Below are 11,013 nucleotides of genomic sequence, written 5' to 3' on the forward strand. Positions count from 1 at the left end.
TTCTTTTTCATTTTTTTCATGAAGGGGTTCTTGTTTAATTTATGATTTAATTAATCACAATTAATTTTTTTTTTTTTTTTTTTTTTAATTTTATATACTTTATTAATCCCCGAGGGGAAATTCAATTTTTCACTCTGTTGTCAATTACACACAGGTCCGAACACACACATGCACAAACTGGACCTATACATGCACTAAGTGGAGAGATGTCAGAGTGGGCTGCCCATGACAGGCGCTCCGAGCGGTTGGGGGGTTTGGTGCCTTACTCAGGGGCACCTCGGCAGTGCCCAGGAGGTGAACTGGCACCTCTCCAGCTACCAGTTCACGCTCCATATTTTGGTCCGGACAGGGACTTGAACAGGTGACCCTCTGGTTCCCAACCCAAGTCCCTATGGACTGAGCTACTGCCGCCCCCACCCTTAGATACCAGTTTTGATCATATACCACTAACTGCTTTTTTGAAAAATACACTATAATTCAATATTCTAAAAGCAAAATTGACTTTGATTATTATTAGTATCATCGGTTGACCCAAGTAGAAGAAGAAGAAATGATTTTGCACTTGTCCTGTGCATTTTACCCTAACTATGTAAGAGCAGTGGTGCTATGGCAGACCCTCTGCGTGGTCAGCAGCACAAATTATGTCACCATGTGATAAAATCCACCATCCCCTCTGATTTTTTTTACAACTTGAGTACTGGACGTATGGAATTGAAATTGATAACCTAACAGACTTTAAACGGAATCCCTCTCTATCAGATCATTATTTAATAACTTTTGATTTCTTTTTAATTGATTACACGCCACTAAGCAACAATTACTATACTAGATTTTATCAAATAGTGCTGTCGCAAAATTTAAGGCAAAGATTCCGTCAAAGTTGAATTTAATACCATGTCCTTCAGTAACAGAGGTTTCCCGTACCGACTTTGAACTCTCCCGAACAACACTCGACTCTGTAGCACCTATTAAAAAGAAGTTAACAAAGCAAAGAAAGTTCGCTCCTTGGTACAACTCTCAAACCCGAAAATTAAAACAAACATCGTGAAAATCTGAAAGGAATTGGTGATTAACCAAACTGGAAAAATCTCGTCTGGGAAGAAAGTCTCAAAATGTATAAGAGGGCCCTAAGCAATGCCAGAGCAAACTATTACTCAGCATTAATAGAAGAAAATAAGAACAACCCCAGGTTTCTTTTCAGCACTGTAGCCAGGCTGACTGAGAGTCACAGCTCTATTGAGCCTTGTATTCCTTTAGCCCTTAGCAGTATGATTTTATGAGCTTTTTTAATGACAAAATTCTAACTATTAGAGGCAAAATTCATGACCTCCTGCCCTCAAACAGAACCAATCTGGCCTCAAACACAGCTGTAAAACCTAATATATAGATAGCTTCTCCCCGATTACTCTTCAGCAATTGACCGCAATGATTTCTTCATCTAAATCATTAACGTGTCTCTTAGACCCCATCCCAACTAGGCTAATTAAGGAAGTCTTACCTTTAGTTAACACTCACATATTAGACATGATCAATATACAGGCTATGTATCACAGTCCTTTAAGGTAGCTGTAATTAAACCTCTTCTAAAAAAAAGCCCACCCTGGATCCAGAGGTGTTAGACAACAATAGACCAATTTCTAATCTTCCCTTTCTTTCAAAGATCCTTGAGAAACTAATCGCAGACCAGCTGTGTGATTTTCTCCATGATAATAATTTATTTGAAGAATTTCAGTCAGGATTTAGAGTGCATCATAGCACTGAGACAGCACTAGTTAAAATGACAAATGATCTTCTGATTGCTTCAGACAAAGGACTCGTCTCTATACTTGTTTTATTAGATCTCAGTGCGGCATTTGACACAATTGACCATCAAATTCTGCTACAGAGACTGGAACATTTAATTGGCCTTAAAGGTTCTGCACTAAGCTGGTTTAAATCTTATCTATCTGAACGTTTTCAGTTTGTTCATGTTAATGATGAACCATCTCTACGTACTAAAGTTAGTTTTGGAGTTCCACAAGGTTCTGTGCTCGGACCAATCCTGTTCACTCTATATATGCTTCCTTTAGGTAACATCATTAGAAATCACTCTGTAAATATCCATTGTTATGCGGATGATACACAGTTGTGTTTATCGATAAAGCCAGAAGAAACTGATCAATTAACTAAACTTCAAAAATACCTTAAACACATAAAAACCTGGATGATCACCAATTTCCTGATGTTACATTCAGACAAAACTGAAGTTATTGTTCTTGGCCCCAAACAACTCAGAGACTCTTTATCTGATGATATACTGTAGTTTCTCTGGATGGCATTGCTCTGGCCTCTAGCACTACCGTAAGAAACCTCTGAGTAATATTTGACCAAGATTTGTCTTTGAATTCCCATTTAAAACAAACCGCACGGACTGCATTTTTTCATCTGCGTAATGCGAAAATTAGGCCTATCCTGCCCTGAAAAGATGCAGAAAAATTCGTCCACGCTTTTGTTACCTCTAGGCTGGATTACTGTAATTTGCTATTATCAGGTAGCTCTAGTAAGTCCTTAAAAACTCTCCAGCTAATTCAGAATGCAGCAGCACGTGTACTAACAGGAACTAAGAAACGAGATGATATTTCTCTTGTTTTCACTTCTCTGCACTGGCTCCCTGTAAAATCCAGAACTGAATTAAAAATCCTACTCCTAACTTACAAAGCTTTAAATGGTCAGGCTCCATCATATCTCAGAGAGCTCATAGTGCCATATTATCCCACCAGAACACTGCGCTCTGAGAATGCAGGGTTACTCATGGTCCCTAAAGTCACCAAAAGTAGGAGTCAGAGCCTTCAGCTATCAGGCTCCTCTCCTGTGATGCGGTCCAGGAGGCAGACACCGTCTCCACATTTAAGACTAGACTTAAGACTTTCCTCTTTGATAAAGCTTATAGTTAGGGCTGGCTCAGGCTTGGCTTGTACCTAGTTAGGCTGACTTAGGCCTAGTCTGCCAGGGGACCTCCTATAATACACCAAGCACACTCACTCACTCACTCACTCACTCACTCACTGTCACTCTCTCTCTCTCTCTCTCTCTCTCTCTCTCTCTCTCTCTCTCCATCTCCTTTGCTAACACTCATGTCCTGTTACTGCATCTCGCTAACTCGGCTGTACTGCATGTCGCTAACTCGGCTTCTTCTCCGGAGCCTTTGTGCTCCACTGTCTCGCAGGTTAACTTATATCACAGCGGTGCCTGGATAGTGTGACGTGTCATGGTTGTGCTGCTGCCGTGGTCCTGCCTGATGCCTCCTGCTGCTGTTATCATTAGTCATACTTCTACTGTTATTATACACATATGATTATTGTCACATATGTATACTATCAGATATTAATAGATACTTTCAACATATTGTACCACAATAGCCGTAATTAAAATTATATTATTATTACTTTAATTAATGTTGTTGTAAGCTACTGACATTACGGTCTGTCCTGCATCTCTGTCTGTCTCTGTCTCTCTTTGTGTCTCATTTTGTATACGGATTACTGTTAATTTATTATGTTGATCTGTTCTGTACTACATCTATTGCACGTCTGTCCGTCCTGGAAGAGGGATCCCTCCTCAGTTGCTCTTCCTGAGATTTCTACCATATTTTTTTCCCCGTTAAAGGTTTTTTTTGGGGGAGTTTTTCCTTATTCGCTGCAAGGGTCCTAAGGACAGAGGGATGTCGTATGCTGTAATGCCCTCTGAGGCAAATTGTGATTTGTGATATTGGGCTTTATAAATAAAATTGATTGATTGAATTGTTCAGGCTATTTATGGGTATGTACCCCCACAGTGCTCAAGGTGAGGTCAGGGCTTTATATTAGGGTAGAGACCAGGTGCCAGACTGTAAGCAGTAGGTATCCAATACACAAATAAAAACACAAATATAACAAGGCTAAATTCCAAATGAGAGTCAATCTGGGGCTAACTTTTAGATTGACTATTGCTAGCGAGCGCGTTTACAGACAGTGACTGATAGTCCTGCAAAAGTAACTAAAAAAGTAACTAAAGTAACTAAGTCAACTAAAGAAATCCATAAATCCAAAGGTCAGAAAACATTTGATACACTAAACCAGACAGTGAATGTGCTGCAAGCTAAAAGTGTCTGCGAGTTCAGAGCTGGAGACACTTTCACACGGGCTTTTGATTGAGTAATTAAAGTAAATATATTGATTTGCACAGCTTAAAAAAGTGTCGAGACAGCGCAATAAAAACAGAAACATCATCTGAAGACAGGTGCAATGGATCATTGGCTGAAAAAGGAAGGTCTCCATTGTCAAACGGAAGCGTCGTCCTTACTGTTATGGACAAACCCGTCCAGACTGCTGCCTTCAGACACCCACCTGAGCAGTGAGGCATGGACAGAATATTAGTGTTCCCCAGAGAACGATTCCCACAGACCTCAAATGACAGCGCCACCATCAGGACAAAATAAACATCAGAAATGATCAGAGGCAGAGAGAGGGCTATGAAACAGACTGTGTTCATTCATCTCATTCATCATCCTGCTGCTGAAAGGCCAGCCAACACATTCCGGTACACACACACACACACACACACACACACACACACAATGTGTTGTGTGTCATCTGTTTAATTTCCTGGACTGCTATCGTTTTACTCTGCAGAGTCGTCAAAATAGGATTAGAGAGTTTAATGAAGGATGATTCCCACCATGAGGAAATGACTCCGCTGGGCAACACACACACACACACACACACACACACACACACACGCACGCACACACACAGATACAGTGTAACACCTCAGGAGTATTCACTCTGATAGTCTGCTCAGTTTCCACTGGATTAATAAACACCTGAACGCTTATATAACCTTACTGGTTCACTTCCATTATCTCTCCCCACACGTGACCACATATTTGTCATCTCATCCTTTGCAGTTTTAAGGTTTTTTCTTCTTTTTTCTTCAGGTTATTGCTCACCATAGAGTATCAAACGCACTCCCAGCTGTGCTACACTCAAGCCTTACCTTTAAGTTTGGGTGCTCCCCAATGCTTATCCCAACTCGTCAGATATCGTTGCTTTGTCAGTGGTCTTTCACGTCTAAATATGCATCTGTTGTTGACATTCAGGGACATCATGTCAGTTTATGCCTTTTACAAGCATTTTGTCTTTTCAAAATAGACCTCTGTTTTCACAGCAAATGTAGGCTACACTTTTTGCTTATTAGATGCATGCAGTGTTCTTCAAAATAAACTTACATTGGCCGCGTTTCCCAGTTAAGAGCGACCTTAAGACTTAAGAGCACAGTTAAGAACGTCTTTGGTAAGAAGGGTCGCTAAGATACGAGTGTTTGCCAGATGCGTTCTTAATGTCCTTCTTAGGGTCGCTCTTAAGATCGCTCTTTAAGAAGCTCTTAACAGGAGCTGGCCACTACCGCGGTGCTGAAAGTAAATCAATCAATGTCAGGTAAATCGATCACCCACCACTTAATCAGCGCATAAGTCACACACAGCGCTGCTACCTAACGCACTAATTCCCTGCTGCTCGTGTGTATGTGTGTTCTAATAATTCTAATGAAAAACTAAGATGATAAATATTTGTTAATGACCTATTTTCATGATGAAAACAAGACTACAACTAAATAAGAAGTAGTCTTCTAAGACAATCTTGAGGAAATGTATTATATTTAAACAAAAAAAACACAGACACCTTGCTGAGGCTGGTGCCGTCTCCCACCACCTCCAGGAAGCTCCCCACTGCGTAAAAACGCAGCGCAGCCAGGCACTGCACCTCCAGTCTGAGGGCCAAATTGCACCGGGTTGCCCTCCGGATGTGTGGAGACACTAGTTGATAAGGTGTTGTATCTCAGCACGGGGCAGCCGGTACTTCATTTAGACAGCCCGGTCTGACAGCACGTTGAGTGGGCTGAAGTGCTGACGCACAAATGCATTTACATATATGGTTTGGCTTCGCACATGGTGACGCTGTTGGTTAGCAACGAGAATATGCTATCTCACACGTGTGATGTGGCAACACCTTTATATAGAGTAGCGAGTGGAGCGTCCCTTGATGAGGTTCCAGCTGAGCTCAATTACACCTGTCAGTTGCCTGATATCTGAAAGTCGCAGGTTTGGAGGGTGGATGTGTTTCTGTTGTGCCCTGACGCATTTTTTGAATGTGGTAAACTATGTCATATGTGCATATAGATGTGGGATATGTGCGGACAAATTATGATAAATGATAGTCATGATGATTCATTTTATTTGTGTGCCTGATGTGCACAGCACATACAGGAACACACTTGTTATTCCGCATACTTATTTTTCGTATTAAAATTATTTTTCTTCCGCCAGATTTCTGTGCATAACTTGTGCCACAGCTTTGGGCACACATAGGGTCTTCATAAAAAAACATATAGATTCAAGATTCAAAGTGTTTATTGTCATATGTACAGTAAGGACATGCATTTCCCGCTTTCTGTCACCAATTAATGCTCAACAATATAAATCTGAAGTATGAAATAGATCAAAATATATACGTGGCGCACTGTTTTAATATCTCCTTGATTAGTGTAATATTAATTTGCCTGAAGCGGCTGGATCTGTGAGCGTTTGGTCGCTAAGAAGGCTGTTCAGAGTGGGTCAGCTCGATCTTACAACTCCTTCTTAGTAAAAGATCTTCTTAAGCTAAGAACGTTATGGGAAACGCATTTTTCTTTCACGGGAGGCTTAAGAGCGTTCTTAAGAAGCCATGTCGGTAAAACATCTTGTTTATGTTCAGGGGCAAAAATCCCATTTCATAGTTGGGGGGGACAATAAACAGTAAAATTTTAGAGAATAATAACAGGGGGGGACAAGGAAAACAAGTTGTAGCCTGTCTTTTATACAACATCTTTTCCCACAATTTGACGCTTTAATCTTTTCTCTATTTCTCCAACAGGCAGGCATAGGACCTTTCTTAGCACTGGCTGAGTCCACCTGCACATGTCCAGATTTAAAACAAAATGACTGAAATCAAATTAACATGTACACAACGACAACAGTCAGGTGCGCCGTGCTGTCCAAGGTGCTGAGTGTGTCTGGAGCAGAGCAGGTCTCTGTCTCCCCGTGCGCAGTAGTGTGAATATTTATGCTATTGAGTAAAAGGAGAAAACATGTCTCTCATTGTTTAATAGCAGCAAAACAATAAGGCTTCATTCATCAAAGACCGAAACTCGATCTCTCTCCTTCTCTCCCTCTTTTTCATCTGGCTTAGGTGTGTGGAATGGATCCGTCGTCTCTGGCTGGCTGCAGGAGCAAACCGTTTTGTTTGTTTTTTTCGTTTTTTTACCGGCAGTGAGATAAACATTTCCTGCAATTAAACTGGTGAACTGGTTTATAAACAGTGTGCTGTGAGATCTGCCGCTGCGCACCTCAAAACCGTGCGTAATAATCGCGCGTAATGGCCGCTCCTCGTCAGTTAAACTGCACGTCTGTCATGTTTGTCTCACTGACAGGTGGAGAGCCTACAGATATTAACTACGAGCCGCTCCGTCACTGACTGCTCTTGTCCTGTCCTCTCCCTCTTCTTTCTCTCCTGTCCTCTCTGACTATCACTAAACTCTGGCTTTTGAACAATGCAGGAGAAATGTTGCAGACAGTTTATATTATCAGCCTGGGCCTGGGGCTTGTTGTAACAGTAAATGGGATGTGTTGTAACTTGTGTAAGTTAAACTGTATCTGCGAGTGTACATCTTACCCCGCGCGATGTGGGCAGCTGGATCCAGCCACACGCTGCACCTGCTGCCAAGTACTAATGGCTGCTAGCCCCGCCTGTTGGAAAGAGTGTGGGATATACCACTACTAGGAATGGGAGGGGAGGACTAAATCTTTTAAGATTTAAATAGCACATTATTGCGCTTTTATAATGAGCACGGCTTACATTGTGCTTTTAATAAATACTACTGCATTGTTCAAAAATGATTAATTGTGTCTCAAATTATTCTAGGGGGGTACAGCTTTATTGAAGGGGGAGTCATGTCCCCCCTGTCCCCCCCAGGATTTCCGCCCCTGTTTATGTTTATTTCCTTGTGCAACAAAAGCACATGGTGAGGTTTTTGAGAGAACATCATGGCTGGTCTCAACATTCACAGGGAGCAAATAGCAGCCTCCTGTGTGAAAGTCACGGGTTTGGTGGACCCATCCACCCCTCCTGCCCACCGTATATAGACTTTCCAGCTCTTTAAATCACATCGTTAGCCGCAATGTTTTCAACTGACGCTGTCCAGCAGTGCAACACACTGAGGCCACTTGGCGGCGCATCACACCACTGTGAAAGGTGTCTTTTTGCATCAGAATCTGATGCTGAAATCACTGACAGACTAGTGGTATTTCACATGTTTGGAATGAGAATGGGCTGTGCTTTTCATTCAAGTAATTCTGCATCCTCCCATCCTCCAGCCAGTGAGTCTGTCATTATGTTCAGATCATTGAAATGTTCGAAAGTCAAGTTTTCATCCAAAGTCATCCAAGTCATCCAAGTGTAACTACATTTCCAGAGAGTGATGAGAATATAACCTGACTGAAGTCTTGTTTCCATCCACTTCTGTCAGGCTGGTCCCATGCACTGTTTGGACATTTTCCTGTGAAAAGTAATGCTCCAAAATTCGAACATATCCCACGTAATCATGAGCCAGTAATTCCTGCGTAACCCACTTATTTTGGACGGCTGAGATCATGTGACTAATGCACTGATGGGTGAAAATAAGGGAGAAGTCCCAAGCAGTCCATTAAAGAGGCAGGTTGGAATGGAGGATGGGTCACAGCACAGGATCTTCCTGCGGGACATTTTCCCAGGAGATTGGTGGTCGGGAGTGAACTTTGAGTTACCTTTGAGTTTTTTTAAGGTACGTCCCCACCATGGTCCTTTTCCTAAATCTAACCACAGTAATTTTATGTTAATTATACATATAATATACGTTAATTATTCATTTACATAATGTCATTTATGGGGCGCTAATTTATAGGATAGCATACTTACCATTGTATGAGGGTATGTTGGTCCTGTATGAGTATAATACATAGAAACAGCTGGTCGATGCCATTAAAGCACTGCAGATGGAGAATAGGTGATTGGGTTTTAGATAATATAAATATGGTTTTAGATTGTATGAATTTGGTTTTCAATGGTATTAACGTTTTTTGATGGTAAATTTGTATTTTGATGGTATAGCAATGTTAATACTTGCAATGTATTAGTAATGATGTTGAGGTTAAATGACCAAACATTATGAAGTTGTCACTTTTTGGATCGGGGTCATTGTGACAAACATATCTCACTATTTTTACAAACCAAACAATCAAGAATAATCAGCGGATTAATCCATAATGAAAATAATCATTAGTCAATAATTGAAAATGAGCTCCACCTCAACAAAGTGCAACAGTAAAATCCTGCTTTTACATTAAAGCATGAGTCAGAATATTATAATGAGATCATATATAATATACAACTGTCACTTTTAATACTTTCACTATGTTTAACTTATTACACTTACATACTTTTACTGAAGGATGACTTTTACTTGTAACAGAGGACTTTTAGTGTGTAGTATTAGTACTTTTACTGCAGTAAAGAAGTTGAATATTTACTCCAAAGCTGTTAATAATTCAGACACCGTGTAAATGATGAACAGTATTGTAAAGCAGTTCAACTAGAGTTAAAGAACAGAGTTTTGAGAAGAAAGAGCAGCAGCAGTGGACACAGGAAATAAAGAGAAATAAAATGAAAGATTGAGAGAACAAGAAGGAAACATCAATCAATCAATCAATCAATTTTATTTATAAAGCCCAATATCACAATCACAATTTGCTTCACAGGGCTTTACAGCATACGACATCCCTCTGTCCTTAGGACCCTCGCAGCGGATAAGGAAAAACTCCCCCAAAAAAATCCTTTAACGGTGGAAAAACATGAGCTCAGTTCAGAAGACAGATGGAAAATAATGAATGGGCAGAAAGAGAACAAATGAATGGACGAATGAGGGAGAGAGAGATGAGTGGACGTGAACTCTGTGACACGCACTACAATAGAAGCTCATTAAATGAGGCGTGTTTGACGTCAGTTTTTCTGCACGTGTATTCAAGAAACAAACACACACACACACACACAGAGACACGCACACACCGATATATTTCAAGATTCTGTCAATCAAACCAACACTGCCTGACTTCCTGTCTCATCACCGTGGTAATAACTCTCCCTAACGATCTCTGTCTTTGTGGTTGTTTTGTGGTGACTCATCAGCACAATGTGACAGAGAGACAAGAGCTCTGATTGGTCCAGAGGTGACACCTTGGACATAAGTGTATCTGCTGTACGGCTGAAATGAACTCAGTAACCCTTTCTGATTTGAATGTGTGTGTGTGTTATTGAAGGTATCACCTCTGGACCAATCAGAGCTCTTCTATCTCTGTCACATTGTGCTGATGAGTCACCGTAATGAGGACTACTAAGGATGAAGATGATACTTCATCATGCTTTCATCTTAACCACAGAGACAGAGATTGTGAGGGAGAGTTATTACCACGATGATGAGACAGGAAGTCGAGAAGTGTCGGCTTGATTGAAAGAATTCTGAGATAACTCGGGGTGCATGTGCGTGTGGAAGCTAAAAAACTGACTTCAAAAAACCATCTCTTAAAGATCCAGGGTGTAGGATTTAGCTGCATCTAGCGGTGACTCAAGACTCAAGACTCCTATGTAGCCTACAGCCCTGTGGTTGAGAGTCATGTTTTGCTTCCAGTTAATACTTTGACATCATCATGATGTCTGCTCTAAAAGAGTCTATATTCCTGGGCATCCTAGTAACATTGAAATATGGAATTAACACTAATGTGTCTATTCATCTTTTCTACTAAAGATTACACACACACAATGTGCATTCAGCAGCTTTATACATATAAGCCAGCTAAATCTAAAAAAAATAAGCCAACGCTGACTCATGCGTAACTCAAATTCCAGTCTCCTTTGTGAAAGTCCTGTGCTA

The sequence above is a fragment of the Epinephelus moara genome, chromosome 11 (assembly GCF_006386435.1).
Source record: "Epinephelus moara isolate mb chromosome 11, YSFRI_EMoa_1.0, whole genome shotgun sequence".
Classification (NCBI taxonomy): domain Eukaryota; kingdom Metazoa; phylum Chordata; class Actinopteri; order Perciformes; family Serranidae; genus Epinephelus; species Epinephelus moara.